We start from the raw sequence: 15,288 nt of genomic DNA, 5'->3' as shown, positions 1-15,288 counted from the left end.
GGTGATTGGGCCAACGTGCCTCCCCGCCAGGCTCCGGTTGGTTTCAGGGAAGGCGGGACGAGAAGTGTCCTTCCGCTTTAAATCGCGGGTCGTTGCTAGGGGCGCTTGGAGCCGGAGGTTTGTGGGGACAGTTTTTATCCGGGGGGTGTGAACCGCCCTAAGACTGGCAATCGAAGACCTTGTACGGAGAATTGGGTGCCTGAACTCTGGTTTGATAGGCTCCTTGCTGGCTCCAGTAATCCGCACCAGAGTACGTTGGGCTCGTTTTTCTCCGCGCCATGTACTCGCCCACCCTTGCGCGGGATTCCGGGCTCTTCCGGCTCTGGCGCGGTCTTCAAGGCTCTGGGTGGAGGGCTCCAGGACTCGCCGTCGGTGGTGATGCGACGCGCTACAGTGGGTGTGAGCGCGCGCTGTGGGCGAGTCCATTCGCTTCTGACTAGCTTGCCTATCGCGTGGTCCGTTTGAGGAAAGTTGGTGCGTTTTAGTCAGGGAAGAAGTCTGCAAGTTGCCGTCTGGTCAAGGTAATTTTACCGGCGCTTCCTTCTACTCCTTACCCTCCCCGCTCCTCCCCGCGCCCTTCCCGGTACTGGTTTTAGATCTGCTCACGCAGAGCCTTGGATCCGGGATTCGTACGGCTCACTGCTTTTTCTGTTATTCATGGAGAATTTAGGTCACGGTGCCGCCTTTTTGTGCTTCGTGCTCCCTGCTTCCCTTCCCTAAAGGTAGGAGAGCAACTTCATAGTTTCAGAGAAAGGCTATAAATGTACTATCTGTTCGGGAAAGATAGCCTAGTTAAGCCATTTGATGGGCAGTGTATGACTGACTGAAAGGGAAACGCCAGGGTTCCATTCCAGCCAATGTGATGCCACTGGTCAAGTCTTAACTTCTCCAGGCGGCTCTGTATCTCTCAAGAAAAGTTCGTATTTGGTCCTAGATTAGGTTTGTGAATGACGAAAGCATTTCAGTCGTGGGGGGGATGTAGAAATATTCCTTTCGGGTATTGAGATTTGTTTTTCCCATCATTTATGTCCTACGTTCTAAATTCAGCAGGAATATCGTTTTGTGGTCCCTAGCCAATCAGATGTTTGACACTAAAGAAACCGAGAAGCTCCAGGTAGCAATCCTCAGGAATCTGTTAGATTTCTGAGAAAAGAACAGTATTCTTTAGGTTTCCGGTCTACTAATGTGGCCTCTGCTGAAAAACTCCAGTTAAGGGGCGCCCGTGTGGTTCAGTGGGTTAAAGCCTCTGCCTTCCGCTCAGGTCCTGATCTCAGGGTCCTGGTATCCAGCCCTGCATCAGGTGCCCTGCTCAGCAGGGAGCCTGCTTCCCCCTTTATCTCTGCCTGCTGCTCTGCCTACTTGTGATCTCTCACTCTGTCAAAAAAAAAAGAAAAATGCCAGTTAAATTCATTGTTCCTGTTCTTTCAAAGTTATTTTGAAATTAATGTATAGTAACTGTATACCTACGTAGGTATTACATGTAAGCCTGTGTAGCTACTTGAGTATAATAATATTTTCTGAACACTCAGGGATGCAAGGTGCTCTGCAGTCCCGACTAATACCAGGTATGGCGGTGAATGTCTCACGAAATCACTTGAAGTGGAATCTCCTCTGGGTAAATGTGTTTGTGCCCCATTTATCATAAATGAAGGGGAGCTGGTAGCTGATGGTGGTTAATAAGGGAAATCTTACTTTCTCCCAAGAAAATAGATTGTCATGGCATTAAAAATCCGGCACCTAGTATATCATTTCTTCCCCATCATCAATTCAATAAATGTTTCATTAAAAAGTTGAACCAGGTGTCCCTCTGACAAAAATGACGAAAGGAGCCACAGAAGACAAAAGAGAAATGAATGTAGTAAAACATGAGAGAATGAGCTACATTCAGAAACTGAGAAAGGTATCTAAAACGTACTGGGGAGCTAGGCACATTGGTCCTGGAGCAAAATGAACTGTGGCAGAATAGTGCCGGGTGGACTGGAGATAGTACCCAAGTGAAGAAATCAGTAAGAACTGGTCCCTAAACTGAATTCTTTACATTCCTGAAATTGCCTGATTTGTAAATGTTTCTGACTATACATAAACTAGAAAATACTACTTTAAAAAAGATACCTGAATGTGTGTGTAACTGTCCAGGTGACTTATAAAGAGAAATGACAGAGGGTCAGGAATTGTTTAGAAAACTAAAATCATTAAAGAAAGCACCTTGCACTTTGGTGGCAGCAAAAGCAGGAAACTGGCATCTGGGGAGCTACTGTGAGACTACAGACACAAGCTTAAAGTAATTTTACAAGCCTAATGCTATCTCTTTAATTGAGAGAATGAAATGAAATTTCATTGTAAATGAAATGAGACATTAGCTACTTTAAAGTAATTGAGAAGAAACAAAATGTGCTATATACCTAGAACAGAATATTATTTTAGCCTTAAAAAGGAATGAAATTCTGACACATGCTACAACTAGGATGGAGATTGAAGACATTATGCTAAGCGAAATAAGCCAGACATGAAAGGACAAATATTATATTATTCTACTTATATAAGGTATTGAGAATAGTTAGATTCATTAGAGACAGAAAGTAGACTAGTGGTTACCGGGGACAGGAGAGGAAGGGGCAGAGGAATTATTGTTTAATAGGTACAGAACTTCAGCGCAGGATGATGAGAAAGTTCTGAGGATGGATTGTGTGTGATGGTTGCACAACAGTGTGAATGAACTTGATGTCACTGAACTGTGCAGTTAAACATAGTAAAAATGGTAAATTTTATGTGTATTTTACTGTAATAAAAAATACGTTTTTTAAAAGGACAGTAATTGAAATGTGAGTTCTTTGAGGAATAGTACCATGTCTTACTCAGCCTAGCACATTGCACATAGTAGATGCTCTAGAATGTTTGTTGAGTAAATAAACAATTACTGATCAATTGCAGTAAACATACTAGTTGTATAGAGATTGATACATGTGTCAGTTGGGGAATTAGAATAAATAAAGAAAATTCAGTATTTCAAATTGCCACTCATAAAATTTAACACTAATATTTCCTTTCTTTCTTTTTTTTTTTTAATTTCCTAGGTGGAGTTTGGTTGTTTAGTTGGTTGGTTTGGGTTTTTTTTTATAAACTTGACAAAAGTTTGTTGGTCACAACTTTTTTAGGTGACATACTGAGAGATGAGAAGGACTGTTTCTTCCTGGACAAATGCAGATCACTTGGACATTAATTAAAGTTCTGCAAATGGTGGAGAAAAGGAACAGTTCTTTAAAAAAAAAAAAAAACCTAAAAAAATTTAAAAAAAAGAGTTCCGCATTCACCCACAAAATGAGAGCTCTCAAATATCTTTGTACTTTTTTGCACATTTTTTCAAAGAAAGAAAAATGACCCCCTAATTGAAAGCTGTTGTAAGCATCTTAAGAGATGAAACACAGAGGTCTTAATATATTACAATTAAGTACCAATAGATTAGAAGCCTTGTCATTCCACTGCAAGTAAATGAAATAGTTTGATAAAGTTAATACCCCAACAAATATTGAAAATACTCAGATTTGTTAATGATTGTCCTGCATTATTACCTTGTGTCAGACATTCCTGGGTGCATGGCAAAAAATATACTTATGTGGAGAATTTTGTAAGTGATTTCAAATCAATCTATAATCTAGGTCCCTTTGCTCTTTCTAGATATCATGTTCCCCAAATCCATCTATCTACTTTTATCTCTAGTAGCTATAATTTGTTATTTATATAAAGAGACATTTTAGATTTGGCTGCTTCACCTTATGATTTTTTTTTATAGTCATTATAAAATGAAGTCATTTATTCTCCCATCCAAGTACTAACCAGGCCCGACCCTGCTTAGCTTCCGAGATCAGACGAGATCGGGCGCGTTCAGAGTGGTATGGCCATAGACTCATTTATTCTATTCCTTATATGAAGCTTTAAAATAAGCAAATATTTTTCGCCAAGGATATTGAGAGATTCAACTAGCTTGTTTTTTTGCAGGCCTCTTAAGAAATACTAATTGGCCAGTCCTGACCTACCTGACTGAGCATGGCAGGGGTACTAATACAGCTTCATTGTTGGACTATTTGGGACTCATCTAATGGGCAGCAATGGCTTGTGGCATACTAGCTGAAATTCTTAGAACTGTGCTGCAGTTTGAGACGCTGCCTACTCAGTCCTTTCTTTTTACTCTCCTTCAGAACTCTATCACAGTTTACACACTTTCCCACCTTCTCTTCCCTCCCCTTTTGTCTTTCATAGACATTTTTTCTAAGAAATCTTTTGCATGTCATTGTCGGCCAAATTGTGTTCTCCCCAAAGTTCATATGTTGAAACCCTAACCACCCAATAACTCAGAATGTGACTGTATTTGAAAATACGTCCTTTAAAGAGGCTGTGAAGTTAAAATGAAACCCTTTGGGTGAACCCTAGTCCAGTCTGACTGGTATCCTTATAAGAAGAGGAAACTGTACTCACAGAGATACGTGGGGTGTGGTGCAGAGGAAGGGCTGTGTGAGGACACAGCAAGAGCATGGCCATCTGTAAGCCAAGGGATAGGCCTCAGAAGAAGCCAAACCTGTTCATCTCTTGATTTTGGACTTCTAGGCTCCAGAACTGTAAGAAATAAATTTCTGTTGTTTAAGGTACCCAGTCCTTGATAGTTTGTTATGGCAGCCCTAACTAATACACATGCCAGATCCCACCTTGCAACTGCTCAGAGGATCCAAACTAACACAAGTGGTGCCAGGAAAGGTTCAAAACACAAAAACAACAACTAAAAAACCCAAAACAAAAACAAAAGCTAGATAATAAAATGAGGTTTCAGGACCAGTTCGCTCACTAGCTGGTGGGCAGAGAGAATATTATCCTGAGTAGTATTGGGGCATGGGTAGTCCCAGCACAAGGTGGTGACCCAGCTGCTAAAGATTTCATCAGCAGTGACCTGGGAAAGCATCCCAATGGAGGAGAAAGAGAAGAATACAATTTCAGGCATTTGAAATATATAGGGGTGGGGGTGGGCAGTACCTTCGTGGACACTGGATTTGGCTGGTCACTGCTAAGTTGTATTAACACTCAGGAGGGATAAGGAAAAAGCAAAGGTCCCCCTTGGTTACTGACCAAGTATGAGAGACGGAGGACCTCTTTTAGTAATTTACAAAGAGGATTTTATTTCCTGTTGTGGAAGAGCTGAAACAGCTATGCCACAGACTCAGGACACGTTAGAAGCACAAGAGTCCCAGAGACATTAAAATGTGTGGCCAAAGCAGGTTAGGGCCCTGGTTGTGGAAACCTGAAACAAGGTATGGGACATCTGTAGGTACAACTGTAAGGATGTTAGCTCTGCAGACCCTCGTGAACTTTCAAAGCTTGCAGAGATGGGCTACCTCTACATAGTAAGAACTAGTAATTCCCCAAGTTGAAAGACACTGCAGAGCCATTCCTTCTCCCCTGGCTGCCATGCTAATAACTAGAGTCAAATCCTAGCATAACCCAGCTGAAAACATGCCTGACCTGATAAAGGAGAAAAGAGATCATATACAAAGGAGCTGTAAGAATTAGCTAGCATACACAAAGAAGTCAGGGAAGTACCCTGCAATTGAGTTTTAAGGTTACTTGATAATGGGAGCTGGAATATTAGACATAGATAATCAAGAATTTATTGACTTAGGAGCACTTTCTTGAGTCAGGACTTAACACCCTGGCAAGAACTTCTAGGGATAAAACAACTCACTGTTGGGGTATCTTAGAAACCTAAAGAAAGTGATGGCCAATGCTGTGCAAAGTAGAAATGTTAGGGTTGCCCAGGCTTATATGGTAGAAGAATGAATTAAAAGACTGGGGGACATGGACATGCTGGAATGGATATGTGTGAGGTCAGAAGTTCCATCAAAGGGTTATGTTTCACAGGAGAGCCCAGAAGATAGCACAAGAAGGCCTGATAAGGGGCAACAGCACCAAGAAGTTCTCTGCAGTCCTGAGCTAATAATAGCAGTCACAGAGTTATGGTTCATTAATAACTGGGGAAAAAATTCCCCTTCCCCAATTAGTATAGGCCAGATGGTGACACTTAATCACTAGAAACCAGGAGGCCACAATTATAAAGACCAGCAACCTCTGACAAGTGGCAGCCAAACTCACAGGGAGTTGTGGAGATGGATGTAGAGCTTGACATCTGTAAGGGTGAAATAGATGAGAAGACTATTAACATCTATAACCCCAAAGGGCCAAAATGGAAGAGCAGAATACTGAGGGTGATTCCACCCAAAAATCATTATCCCTTGCTCAGTGTCCAGATCTGAGCCACTTTTTAGATCTGGAAATCATTGACTTAGAGATGGCAGATCTTGCTTCAGTGCAGCAGGTATAAATGTAATGATTCCCCGGTCCTTTCCCAAAGATACCTGTAGCTATTTATTTTAGTGATTACACAGTGGGGAAGAGGAGTAACCAGAAAATTTGAGACTCAGGGCCTGAGTTGACAGTATCGTGAGACCCAAGCATTATCACAGCGTCTTGTTAGAATGGAGGCAATTGGGGACCGGTAGTAAATGGGGTTCTGAGTAAAGTCTAGCTTACAGTAAGTAGGTCATTGTGTCTGTGGACCCACCCAGTGGTCATTTCTCCAGTTCCTGAGTATATAATTGGAATTGATACACCCAGTGACTGCAGTAATACCAATGTTAAATCCTTGACGTGTGTGAAGGGAGAGCTGTTAGTGGAAACATCTGAAAATGGCCTTCCACCCTGGCCAACATAGTAAATTAAAAAACAAAAATATCAATCCGAAGGGGTGTGGTGGAAATTAGTGCTACCATAAAAGACCTAAAGAATTGGGGGGAAATGAAAGATGGTCCCTGTCATATCTCCATTTAATTAGCCTGTGTGTCCCCTGCAGTAAGTAGGTAGATTGCAGAGAATGGCTGTAGACTACCATAGGCTTCAGCAGATAAGAACCCCAATGCACATGCTATGTTTGATATGGTCTTATTGCTGGAGCAGAGTAATAAGGCATCAGGACATGACGTGTGGCCAGTGTTTTATTCAATGAATTATCTTCCATTCTGATTAGGAGAGAGCATCAGAATGGATTCACATACATTTGGGACAGATAACTTTTCACTTACAGTATTGGTTAGCTCTGCCTTCTGTCATAATAAAGCCCAAAGAAATCTGATCCTCCTGGCCATCCCAGAGTAATCACTTTGACCCACTGCATCAGTGACATTGTGCTGCTCAGATGGCACAAGCAAGGGGTGGCTTGTGTGCTGGAGGCATTGGTAAGACCCATGCTCCAGAGAGTAGAAGAAAAATGCTTTAAAGATTCAAGGGCTGGCCACTTTAGTTACGTTTTTAAGGGTCAGCTGGTCAGAAGTATATCAGTATAGCCCTCCAAAATCAAAGACAAATTGTTACATCTTACATCCCCTACCACAAAGAAGAATGCACAGGGCTTGGTATGTCTATGTTCTGGAGCAGTACATACCACACTTAGGAATACTACTATAGCCCATTTACCAGGTGACAGTGAAGGTTTTCCAGCCTTGGAGCCCAGAGCAGGTAAACTTCAGGCTATAGTACAAGCATCTGTGCCATGTATTTCTGTAAAATCTTGGAGGTGTTACAGTGGGAAAAGAAGTTTGGAGCTTGTGATAGTTAATTTTATGTCAACTTGACAGGGCCATGGGGTACCCAGGTATTTGGTCAAACATTATTCTGGGTATGTTTGTGGGTGTCTTTCTGGATCAGATAAATACTGGATTGATAGAATGAGTAAAGCAGATTGCCATTCTTAATGTAAGCGGGCCTCATTCAATCAATTAAAGATGTGAATAGAACAAAAAGACTGACTAAGAGAGAACTCCTTCAGGCTTGGACTGAAATATCAGCTCTTCGTCGATCTTGAACCTGCCAACTTTTCATACTGGAACTTAAATCATTGGCCCTCCTAGTTCTCAGGCCTTTGGTTCAGACTGGAACTACACATCAGCTCACCTGGGTCTCCAGCTTGATTACTGCAGATCTTGGGACCTGCCTCCATAATCATGTGAGTCAATTCCTTATTATAACTCAATTGCTATAGCTATCTATTCTATATCTATACTTATACCTTCATCTATATAACTATAATGGTTTTGTTTCTCTGGAGATCCCTGACTAATAAAGATCTTGACACCAGCAGGGGAATACAGCTGAAACAAAAAACTAAAAATGTGGAAGCAGGTTTGAAACTGGGTAATGGGTGGAGTTGGAAGAGTTTTAAAGTACATAGAAATACGGACCTTAAGGACAATTCTGGTGAAATATCAGATAGAAATAAGGAACGTGTTACTGAAAACTGGAGAACAGGTGAACCTTGTTTTAAAATGGCAAAGAACGTTGCTGAACTGTGCTAGTGTTTCATGGAAGGTAGAATTTGAGCAATGAAATTGAAGATTTCTAAGGAGATTTCTAAGCAAAATATTGAAGGAGGGGCTTGGTTCCTCCTGACTGCTTATTGTAAAATGCAAAAGGAGAGAGGTGAATTGAAGAAGGAGTTGTTAAGGAAAAAGGAACCAGAACTTGATGATTTAGAAAATTCTCAGCCTATCCATATTGCAAAAAATAAAAAAGCATGTTTTAAAGAGAACACCAATGGCACAACTAGATTATCACTTGATAGAGCTTATGGGATTACATGAGCAGAAACAGAGCCAATTGGAATTGAAGGGGATGGAGACGAGACCAAATGAAGGAAGGCTGTTGGGCTTACTGAATTTGACAGGACAGAATTATAGAGCTGTTTGGCTGCGGGCATGCACTCTTCTGCAAAAAGAGGGAGAAATGACCCTGAAAGTTATTGAGAGGGCCTCTGCCTCAGTTTCAACAGCCTTGAGAGTGGGACTACCCAGCAGAACCCTAGGGATGATGCTGCTGCCAACTGTACCTGGAAGGCAGAGCATTGAACCAAGGAGGGTTCAATGGAATCTAATGGAATTTTTGCCTTGCTAAATTTTGAACTTGCTTGGGACCATCACCCCTTCCTTCTTATCCTTTTTGAAATGAGAATGTGTATCATATGCCTGTCTCACTGTGGTATTTTGAGAGCACATAACTTGTCTGATTTCACAGATTCACAGCTGCCTCAGGATGAATCAATCATACTTCCAATCTCACTATATCTGACTTAGATGATATTCAGATGAGTCGATGTTGGAATGAATTAAGAGCTTTGGGGCTTTTGGGATGGAATGAATGTATTTTGCATGCAGTAATGACACGAATTTTAGGGGGGCATGGGTGGGATGTTATGGACTAAATGTCCCCCCATTCATATGTTGAAGCCCTAACCCCACATGTGATGATAAAGAGACAACAGAGAGCTCTCTCTCTCTCTCTGTCCTATAAGGACACAGTGAGAAGGTGTATCAGTCTACGAGTCAGGAAAAGAGCTTTCACCAGATCCTGATCGTGCTGGCATCCTGATCTCAGACCTCTGGCCTCCAGAACTGTGAGAAAGTAATTTTTTCTTGTTTCAGTCATCCAGTCTATGGTATTTTATTTTATGGTTATGGCAGCCCAAGCTGACAAAGACAGAGCTTATAGTAAGCCCTAGTGAGAAAATCACAGTAGTCCTTAGGACTCTGGAGCAAGGCCATGCCATCTACAACAGAGAATTATACACATTTTAAGAACCAGCTACTAGCGAGAACTAGATACTTAGCCTTGGTGGAGACAGAACACTTAACCGTAGTATACCAAGTAACCATGTGTCCAGAACCACTTGTTATGGACTGAATTCTGTTGGTTCAGATGGACCCAGCAGCATCTGTTATAAGATGGAAATGGTACATATGGGATGGAGATCAAGCACAATTGGGGCACTTGTAAGATGCATGCTCAGGTAGCCCAGATCCCCATGTAACCCACCACAGCTGCACCAACGCCATGAACAGCTGAAGGAAGAAGGGTAAAGCCTAAGTTTGGTTTATAGATGAGTCAGCTTAGTATGTGGGAGCACACCAAAATTAGATAGTGGCTGCATTATAGTCACATTCCTGAGAGTCTTTGAAAAACAGCAAAGAGTGAAAATCTTCCCAGTTGGTAGAGTTACAAGGATCATCCCTGATCATCTGCTTTGTGTATAAGGAGAAGCAGACTAAAGTAAGAATGTATATAGATTGTTGGGCAAGGTGTCAGTTGCCTGGTAGGGAACCTAGTAGAGGACCTGGAAGGAAAAGGACTAGAAGATCAAAGATAAGGAGATCTGGAATAGAGTCATATGGCTAAATATACAGGAGTTGGCATGAAGTGTGAAGATTTTTTTTTTTTTTATCAAATATTGCATCTACCAGGGAAGAGGCACTAAGCAATCAAGTAGACAAAATGAATCATCCATTTGTCATTACCAGTCTTAATCATTGGCCACCTTGGAACCAGCATGATTGTGTGATAGGTACTGTTATCCCTCTCTCAGATTTTCCACGTTGAATTTCTAACTCCCAGTACCTTAAAATGTGACCTTATTTGGAAATAGGGTTGCTGCAGATGTAATTCGTTAAAATGACATCATACAGGACTTCAAAGTACAGCAGTCATAGCTTATAGTTTAAAGGGACCCTTGTGTCTCTTAATAGAAGTGCAGTCCTTTCATCGACCAGTATCACCAGCCCTATAGATCCCAGATTATGACAAATGTGGGTATCCGTCTAGTGGATCGTTGATAGTAAAAGTAAATGGGGCTGTTCCTGCATCCATTCCTTGGTTACTGGGCCCATGTATTTTTCCTACTGGGGTCATAAAGAACTTTGATTTAAGGTCATACCGAAGTATTGTGGTCCTCTAATTCAAGTACGTTCTCATAAGCAGACAGCCATGTGAAGACAGACACACACAGAGAGAATGCCATGTGAAAATAAAAACAGATCAAGGGTGCCTGGGTGGCTCAGTTGGTTGAGCGACTGCCTTCCGCTCAGGTCATGATCCCGGACTTCCAGGATCGAGTCCCACATCGGGCTCCCAGCTCGTTGGGGAGTCTGCTTCTCCCTCTGACCTTCTCCTCTCATGCTCTCTCTCACTCATTCTCTCTCAAATAAATAAATAAAATCTTTAAAAAACAATAACAACAATAACCGAGATCAGGGTGATGTAGTAGAAGCCAAAGAATGCCAAAGATTGCCAGCAAACCACCAGAAGCTAGGGTAGAGATTTTCTTTCACAGCCCTCAAAAGGAACCAAGCCTGCTGACACCTTGAGCTCAGTCTTCTAGCTTCCAGAACTGTAAGACCATAAGTATCTGCTGTTTAAATCACCAAATGTGTGGCACTTTGCTAAGACACCACTACGAAACTAATACAGGCACATAAATGGAGTGGCCATAGTGGCAGGGATGGAGACTATGTACAGGTCCCAAAAGCATGGACTCCAAATTTCCAAGGCTGATAGCTATTGATGTCTTAATGTCCAACCTGTCAGCAACAGAGACTAATGCTGAACCCCTAATATGGCACCGTTACTCAAGGAAACCGACTGGCTAGTTGGTGACAGGTTGACTACATTGGGTCCCTTCCATCTTGGAGGAGCCAGTGGTTCATTTTTACAGAGATGGATAGCTATTCTGGGTATGGGTTTTTCTTTCCACCAACAGGTCCTTACCCAACAGTACTATATTAGGCCTATGGAATGGCTGATCTACAAACAGAATCCTGTGTAACATAGCATCCAACCAGGGCCCCATGCTTCATGGCAAAAGAGGGGTAAGAGTGTACCCATTTCCATGGGATTGGTTCCACTGGTCATCCATTACCATCCAGAAAAAGCTGACCTTATAGAGAGCTAGAATGACTTTCTAAAGGCACAGGTAAAGAGCCACTCAAGGGAAATATTCTGGAAAAATTGTGTATTATTCAGGATGTGTCATACACATTAAATCAAATGGCCTCAATTGCTGTAGTCCATCACACTAACCTTCCTATTCTATCTTTCCCTTCAGGAAGAGTGGCCACGTGGGAACCATGGAAGAGCTTCTCCCCAAACCTGAATGGAGAAATAATGATTTTGTTTTTAAGATTTTATTTATCCATTTGACAGAGAGAGTACAAGCCATGAACAGCTTGTACAGGCAGAGGGAGAGAGAGAAGCAGGCTCTCTGCTGAGCAAGGAGCCTGATGCGGAACTGGATCCCAGGACCCTGGGATCATGACCCGAGCCAAAGGCAGACGCTTAACCAACTGAGACACCCATGCACCCCAAGAAATGATTTTTTTAAAAAATATTTATTTATTTATTTATCTGAAGAGTGCAAGCTGGGGGAGGGATGGGGCCAGAGGAAGAGGGAGAGAAATTCTCAAGCAGACTTCCCATTGGATGTGGAATGCAGGGCCCTACACTCGATCCTAGGACCCTGAGATCATGACCTAAGCTGAAATCAAGAGTCGACCACTTAACCGACTGAGTCACTACGGCGCTCCTTGAATGAAGAAATAGATCTTTGGAGCAAAGGAGTTGAATTGTGATTCTGAAAATGGGCCACTGGATTCCCTTTTATGCAAAACAGTTAATTGTGGCCCCAACTACTGACCTGGATCCACCAATATGTTCACAAGTGAGGCCATTCTCACAACTCATTCTTAGCTAAAGACTGAGCATCATGGGCTGGTATATCAGGCTCATTCCTTTCAGACTTGGGATTCCACTAATGTGCCGCTTTGGCTATAGAACTACCCACAGGATTTAGAGCTCACAGGGAAATTTAGAGAAAGAAACAGCAAATTTATGCAAAGGAAGCTTAAAAAGGAAATAAAGATAAAATCAGAAATCAATAAACTAGAAAGCAGATCTAGAAGAGCCAATGCTCATTAATCAACAGTCAACAAAGCCAAAACGTATTAATCTTCAAAAGGACTAAAAAGATAATCAACTCCTAGCAAGACCAATCAAGGAAGAGTGCAAAAAGCACATTACCAATAACAGCAATAAAAAGGGGATCATTAGTACAGGCCCCATAGACAATAAAAATGAGGATATTATAAGCAACTTTTTTTAAAAGATTTTATTTATTTATTTGACAGAGAGAGAGATCACAAGTAGGCAGAGAGGCAGGCAGAGGGGAAGGGGAAAGCAGGCCCCTCGCAGAGCAGAGAGCCTGATGCAGCGTTGGATCCCAGGATCCTGGGACCATGACCTGATCCGAAAGCAGAGACTTAACCCACTGAGTCACCCAGGTGCCCCATAAACAACTTTTTACCAATAAATTTGACAATGTGGATTAAATGGAAAATTTTCTTGAGAACTAAAACTAAACAATAATAAATAGAAAATTCTGTATTTTATATTTTAAAGAAATTGAATTCATAATTTAAAATCTTTCTACAAAGAAAACTCCAGATGGCTTCACTGGTGAATTCTTTCCAACATGTATATTTCTTTTAGAAAGTCATAAAATGCGTATTGACACTTTCTAATGCTTACATATTACACATTCTATTCGTGGATTAACTTCCCCCTGCTTCATGCATCATTTATTTAGCACCTACTATGTGTTATGTTAAGAGTTGTACATAAAAAGATGAATAAAGTTTTTGGCAGAGGGAAACTTCAGGCTGATGGAAGACTACATATAATCTAAATGCAGTGAAATAAATGCTAATAAAGATTTGCATAAAGTGCTATGAGAGATGGGTATGAATCCAGGGGAGGGAAGGCTTTCCAGGCTTCAGAGATGGAACAATGTGCCATGTACTATGAGCATAAAAATAGCTGGCAAGGGGCACCTGGGTGTCTCAGTTGTTGAGTGTGCCTTAGGCTCAGGTCATGATCCCCGGGTCCTGGGATTGAATTCCACGTCGGGCTCCCTGCTCAGCGCAGAGCCCGTTTCTCCCTCTCCCACTCCTGCTCGTGCTCATGTTCCCACCCTTGCTGTCTTTCTCTGTCAAATAACATCTTTTTAAAAAAAAAAATAGCTTGTAAATAAGAGGACATTCCTTCTCAGTATTCCTTAATGGGTCTTCTCCCCTTCTTCCCTTAAATTTGTTGGTACCTCTGGGTTCTGTCTTTGGCTTCCGTTTTTCACTCTCCCCAAACAACTTACTCACTCTGACGTTTGTCCCTTTCATATATGTTAATCATTTCAAAATTATATCTCCAGTCTCTACTTCTTTCTTGATCTCTATGCGTAAATATCCAAGTGTCTAGAGAACTCACCTGCTCAAGAACTTTGACCTGCACTTATTTTCCCCTCTCTCCTACATCACCATTTTTCTCTCCCTTCTTAAAAAAACAAAACTTCTCCCTTGATAGCATGTCTGTTCCACTACTGCATTATTTCTCTGTTCCCTTTATATGGTGGTACTTCTCTCTCTCTCTTTCTCTTTCTTTCTTTCTTTCCTTCTTTTGAGCTATCAACTGTATCTTAACCTTTATGATACAGAAAATGTTTTATGAGCCTTTTATCCCTACCACTCTTCTGAGACTTCTCTTATCACCAGTAACCTTCATATTGCCAAATCCAGTTCTCAACTTACTTGACCCAAGAGTAGCTTGGCCAGTTGATCATTTCCTCTTTCTTAAAAAACTGTCATTACCTGGCTTTCATCCTCTACTGATTTACTTCTCATCTCATTAGCCACTCCTTAATTTCTTTGTTGGCTCGTCTTTCTCTTAACCTTTAAGTATTGGAGTATTCTAGTTCCATCCTTGGACTTCCATTCAGTTTTTGCTTAAATTCATCATAGCAAATCTTAACTAATTCTATCATCTTAAATGTCATCTATATGCTAATGATTCTGAAAATTATATCTGAGGGCTCAGCCTTTCCCCTCAATTCGAGACTCCTGTCTCTACTAGCTACTTGAACATCTAACAGTATTCCAAACTAAACATGTCTAAAGCAATTCTTGCATTTATCAAACCTAAGTCCCTTCACTCTTCTCCATCTCAGTAATTGGCTCTATGATTCGTCCTGATGCTCAAGCCAGAAATGTTGGGATCATTGTTGATTCTTTACCATCATTCAATTCATCAACATGTTACATCAGTTCTGCCTTCAAAACATATCCCAATTCTGACCAGTTCTCACCACCTTGATCACTTCTACTCTAGCCCAAACCACCATCATCTTTCACCTAGATCCCTTCCTAACTAGCTACCTAGCTTCCACACTTCCCTCACAATAGTATAGTGGGAATGATCCTTTTACAGTGGAAGTTGGAATATGCCACTCCCCTGTTCAAAACCTTCCAGTGATTTTCATTACACTAAAATAAAATCCAGGGCGCCTGGGTGGCTCAGTCAGGTAAGCATCTAACTTCAGCTCAG

At 41.5% G+C, this 15,288-nt stretch overlaps 1 long non-coding RNA gene across 1 annotated transcript; it reads left to right on the top strand.

Annotated features, from left to right (window-relative positions):
- Positions 1-74: 74 nt before the first annotated feature.
- LOC309842781 lies at positions 75-12,723 on the top strand. The gene is made up of 4 exons (XR_014299777.1): positions 75-521; positions 1,530-1,615; positions 7,865-8,041; positions 11,966-12,723. It is a non-coding gene; the product is annotated as an uncharacterized lncRNA (long non-coding RNA).
- The last annotated feature ends 2,565 nt before the right edge of the window (positions 12,724-15,288 follow it).

The sequence above is a fragment of the Mustela nivalis genome, assembly GCF_964662115.1.
Source record: "Mustela nivalis genome assembly, chromosome: 10".
NCBI lineage: Eukaryota > Metazoa > Chordata > Mammalia > Carnivora > Mustelidae > Mustela > Mustela nivalis.
The sequence above is the reverse complement of the archived record's forward strand: the minus strand, read 5'-3'. Positions and strand labels throughout refer to the sequence as shown.